Raw genomic sequence first — 6,000 nt, forward strand, 5'->3', positions numbered from 1 at the left:
ATGGGCACACTGCCTCACAGTTGTAGGAATCAGAGGATAATCTCGTGGAGTCTCTCCTACCTTTATGTGGGTTCCGGGAATCCAGCTCAGGTCACCAGGTCACACGACCAGTACCGCCCTAGGTCGTCTCACTTGACATTTTAAATGTGAGGGCTTTTTGTGCACAGTAGGAACCTGAAATTTTGTTTGATGTATTTGGTCTGTACATCAAAATTATTACATTTAGTTAGTGTGTGTGTGACAGTCAGAGGGCAGCTTGCCGACTGGTTCCTTCATTCCACTGTGGGCTGTGACTGGGTCTCCTTCCATCGTGTGGGTTCCGGGACTGGATCCAGGGTGTCCTGATGTCTTTATCTGCTGAGCTGTCTCTCTGGTCCTGTTACAGTTACGAATTTTAAGCCTACTTGGTAAGCATTTAACCACATTCTCAAATTTATCTATAAATCTATCAAGTTTATATTAAAATACTTTCATTCTTTGATAAATGCTCAGTGAGCTTACGAATTTACTGCTAAATTTCACATTTACATACTTATATAGTAAGATTTTCTGAAGCATTTCATGTTAGTCAGAATAATGTTATAAAAAAGAAAAAATGCAAAATCAAATTCCTTTTATATTTAAAATTGTTTATAATTTCAGTTATTAAATTTCTCAAAAATATGAAATTCACACATTGTTTTGTATCTGATTGTCTCTGATATTTCACAACCCTGAAAGGTCAGACTAGATCCTGTAATCGTGTGGCCCTAATCATGCCAGCCCCGAATCCTTAGTGTAGTCTTCCAGAGTACCGAACCTGCCTTGGAGTGAGTACCCAGCTCTCACTCGCTGGGACAAAACGCCTGTGAAGACCAACTTGAAAGAACGAGCTCCTTCCGACTCACGATTTCAGAGGTTTCCATCCACGCTCACCGGCATTATCCTCTGGGCCTGTTATAACACAGCACATCATGTAGGAGCCTGTGGCAGGGAGGCCTGCTACCTCATGGCAGCTGGTAAGCAAAGAGGAAGAGAGAGCAAGATGCTGGGAGTGCCAATGTCACCTTCAAGGTCATCCCTCGTTAGGTCACTCATTGTTGTCTATTAGGTTCTTAATCTACCAGCTCTTCATAGCACCAGGTTGAGGACAGGGTCTTCAACACGTGTGCCTTGGGGGATGCTCCAGACTCCGGCTGTAGCAGTGGGCCCCAGCCTGCTGAGTTTTAAGTTCTGTCTCTGCCACTGACCAGCTGTTTCTTTGAGCAGGTTAGGTACTGCTTTGTATTCTGGAAAGGTGTGATAGTGTATCTTTCCCAGAGCTGGGAGCTGTCCCTGGTAGGATATCTCCCAAGCATTGCTAGTCCTCAGCAGCCAGGCTAGCCTAACCAAGCACTTTTCAAAGTTCAGGAAGACTCTGATTGGTCGAATGCTAAGAATTCCAATTAAATATAAAGCATCAAATTTTAAAAATGTGTTAAATTCTTTGAGACATAAAATATCCCGACACACTGCATACAGAATAGCACAGTGTGTGTGTGAGTTTCGTCATTGGATCTTAGTAAGCATGGTGTTCCTTCACGTTATACTAATTTCCTCTTGGTAGCCATTTGGAGTTAGATTCATTTTCCAATCGAGGGCTGTGGGTTTGTTTTGGGGCTGACACTGTGGTGTTATATGCTGTCTTAGTTAGGGGTTTTACAACTGTGAAGAAACACCATGACCAAAAGCAGCCCGCGGAGGAAACGGTTAATTCGACTTCCATATCCTGGATCACAGTTTATTGAAAGAAGCCAAAACAGGAACCCAGACTGGGCAGGAACCTGGAGGCAGGAGCCACGCAGAGGCCATGGAAGGGTGCTGCTCACTGGCTTGCTTCCCACGATTTGCACGGTCTGCTTTCTTTAGAAACCAGGACTGCCAGCCCAGAGACGGCCCCACTCAGAACAGGCAAACCTTTCCCTGTCAGTCACTAATGAAAAGAAAATGCCCTACAAGCCTGCCTACAGTCCAGTCTTAAAGAGCAATTTCTCAAATTAGGCTCCCTCCTCCCAGATGACTCCAGTCTGTGTCAAGTTGACATAAAACTAGCCAGCACCTATGTTCAGGGTCGTCAGTGACTTCAAGGTTACAGAGTTGGGGCTACTAAGCAAAGATTCCCGCTGAAGGCAAGAAGCAACCCAGGAGCATGAATGCCTCTTGGGGTTCAACCTCGGCTGACCCCTGGGAACAGCTGAGGTTTGCCTGCCGTTTAGGCAGAATCCAAAGCCTCTGCTATCCAGCTGTGGTTTATTTTCACAATGAGGGCATCAACCTGTCTCCCCAGGAATCCCTAGGAATCCTGTCGATTTTATCTCTGCCTCATTTGTAGAGACGCCTTTCAAAATGTCCTTATCTGCTGTGAGAGGCTGGAGTTCGGCATCTCTCGCTGGAGAGTTCAGCTAATCTCTGCTTATTTAAAGTTAATTAAATTCTTCGCCTCTTTTGTAGTCTGTTTTCTCATCTAGCTAATAAAAGGATTAGTGACATGGAATTAGGATAAGCCTTCAGTCTTTGGTAGGTCACATGCACATTTAACAGGTGGTAATATTGCCCAATAACTCTCTGGTTTCTTAATGTGCACTGCCGTCAACAGTGTGGAGAGAGGAAAGGAGCCAGGATGGGACCTGGCAAAGCAGATCCACTAGCTAAGGTGGCAAAGCCTGGTGTCCTGAGTGTGATCCCCCATGGCTTGCCTGCTGGAAGGAGGGAGGAAGTGACTAGCAATTTGTCCTCTGACCTTTGTAGGGCATTCCCCCATCACCACTAAATAAGGAAGTATAATTCTTATGTTTTTTGGTTGTGATCCTAGCCTTTAACAGCTAAGCCATCTCTCCAGACCATGATGTAATTCTAAAAAAAATAATTCCTCACACAGAATGAAGAGGGTTATTCCAGGCGGTGGGAATCACACAATTCAAGTTACTGAATTGATTTGGGGGAGAAAAAATCACACTTTGTACACAGCCCTGTTTGTCTCTTCAAATAAGATGCTTTGAATTAAATTTGGGCTAGTGACTCGGTGAAGTCCTTAGGAGCATGGATTCAGATGGAAGGAATCGAGGCTCCTGCTGCTCAGATAGTTTTGTGGTCTGTTTTTTTGTGTTTACGTTTTTCAGTAAGATGTAAACATCTTTTTACATTCATAGATTTATGTATTTTTAATGGCTATCGAGTATTAGAAGAATCTACAATATTTATGTAAAGAATTATTTCTGAATGTTCAGATTATTCGACAGAAAGAATAACACAGAGAATATCCTTGCAGCCAAATATTTGCTTCTGTGTTTAATCATTTCCCAGGCACATGGTGCCCGGAGTGGAGTCACTGTGTCAACAGATGCTGACATTTTCAGAGCTGTGGTTTGAATTCCACTAAGGTGGCTCCAGCCTGTGTTCTCCCCAACTGTGGAATGGGGTTGCTACAATATTACACTTGCACACTGTCCTGCTGGCGACAGACCTTCTTACGACCCGTGCTTATAAATTCACTTTTAAATACTCTTTTAAATTCACATATGAAAAGAATGCATGCGAATTATCAAAGTCCAAATGTGAAGAAACACGTAATGTAGAAAGCGAGGGTGTCTGTACCTTTCATTATTCAGAGAGAACAGGATTAGCTTGTAAACTTGTGAAGCCTTTCAGCTTTTCCTGTGACTACACTAATGTACTATAGGTTAATTATGCATTAATACTTTATGACCTTTTTTCTCCCTCCCTCTCTTCTTCTCTCTTCCCTTTCCTTTGCCCTTCCTTCCCTCCCTCCTTCCTTTCTTCATTTTTTTTTTGTACAGGCTCTCACTGTGTAGCCCAGGATGGCCTCGGCTCATCATGTATCCCAGGCTATTCTTGAATTTATGGCACTCCTCCCCAATTCTGGGACTATATCATCACGACCAGCTTTTTTACCTTCAATAACGTGTCTTGGATTTATTTGACAATATAATTAGATATCTATCCCTGCTTCGCCTAATTGTTTTTCCTTTTATTCTAAATTGATCCTTTATATAGCCTAACCTTAGCTTTATAACCATATAACTAATTATATATAGATACTTTCTTATTGGTTGTGCTAACTGTATATACATTAAAGATTTTAGCCTTCTGATGTATTTATGAAGGCATTTCCTACAGATATTTTTGAAACACGTGTCTTGTCGGTGTTGTATTGCTGTGAGGAGACACCGGGACCACAGCAGCTCTTAGAAAGGAAAGCATTTAACTGGGGCTGGCTTACAGTTGCAGAGGTTTAGTCCATTGTCGTCGTGGCAGGGAGCAGGGCAGATGTGGAGCTGGAGAAGCAGCTGACAGCTGCATTCTGATCCACAGGTGGCAGAAAGAGAAGTGCTGGACCTGAGGTGAGCCCTTTGGGACCTCCAGACGCACCTCCAGTGACACCCTCCCTCCAATAGCGCCACGCTCTGGTGACGGAGCATTCAGATCTGTGCTCCTGTGGGAGCTGTTCTTATTCAAACCACGACAACGTATTTTTCTTTCATGTTGTTTTCAAAATCTCCCTGTGCATTTTTTTTGCATGTGTGCTTGCTTTCCTGGTGTCCCGTAGGCGAGTCTGCGACTTTACCACTTCCCTTCACCCTGCTCCTGTTCCTCTCGCCTCAACTCGCCCCTACACCACAGTTTACTAATTAAGTTTTTGAAGATATGATTCTAAGTTAGGCATGATGTCACTTTGGAGCCATGGATTTAAGGCCAACCTGCTCTATATGGTAAGTTCCAGGACTACATAGTGGGACCATGTCTTAAAATATATATTAGCATACAATTGGTTTTGATTAATAAATTATGTACCCAGATGAGAGCTTCACTCTGTTCTTCCCAGTCCTGGCCCTGCCTAAGATTCCAGCGAGGACTGTATTCAAGTTCATAAAAGATTAAGTCTTTGTTGTGTTAGGTTAGGTGGGGGGGGGACATGAAAAATTAGCTTATCAAGCATTTATGCCTTCAGCGCAGCACAGAACTGTAATCTAGATGCTGCTTAATTTTGGGTGTATATGTGTGTGCATCGATGTGTTTGCAAAAGCCTGTGTGTGGAGGACAGAGGTCAACCTCAGCTGTCATTCCCAAGGAGTCATCCATCTGGTGTTTTCAGGCAGAGTCTCTCGCTGGGATCTGGGGTTTGACAATTAGGCTATACTGGCAGGAGGGGCCCTCCTGTCTCCACGTCCTCAGTACAAGGGATCCAAGTGCATGTGTGTGCCATTGTGCCTAGCTCGATGGAGCACTGATGGTGGGTCTTCGTGCTGGGCCCCCCTGGTTTCTGTTGGCGTTGTTTGTGGTGATGGAGAGCTGACCAGAGTCTTGAGCATGCCGGGCAAAAGCCCGACTACTAAGCTGCATTCCCAGCCCTGCTTCGAATCCTTCTATTTTGATTTTATGAAATGGTCTGTCACCACAGTGAATAGTATACATCAGTAATAATAATTATTATATTTGGGGTGTAATTGTGTGTGCTAAAATATGAAGTATTAGTAAAAAGAAGTTATATAAATATTATTACTTTATTATCATTTTGGGGGACCAGATGTGCATAACAATCTTGTCATGTACTTCAAATTAGTAAGCACCGTTTTCTGTTCCTTATATTTTTGGTTGTGAGCTTAACCTTTAACGACTGAGCCATTTCTTCAACCCAACACTTTCTAGTTCTAAAAATCATTTGCCCTTAGAAGATATGACAGTAGCTCAAAACAGGAGACTCTGGCAAACCGCACTGGGCACTTAAATATCTTTGCCTAAATCATCATTTATATTTAAAGGATGTTTGCTCTGGCTAAGGGGCAAGCAACAGTTTCCTCCAAGCATAACCCAGACATGTGCTGGGGCTGGAAACATGGCTCAGTGGTTAAGAGCACTTGTTGCTCTTGCAGAGGACCTAAGTTCAGTTCCCAACACACGTGGGGACTCAGCCATCCACAACTCATAACTCCAGTTCCAGGGCATCTGATGCCCTTTTCTGAC

The sequence above is a fragment of the Microtus oregoni genome, unplaced genomic scaffold, assembly GCF_018167655.1.
Source record: "Microtus oregoni isolate MIOR12 unplaced genomic scaffold, Mior012 000019F_ref0000042, whole genome shotgun sequence".
Classification (NCBI taxonomy): Eukaryota; Metazoa; Chordata; class Mammalia; order Rodentia; family Cricetidae; genus Microtus; species Microtus oregoni.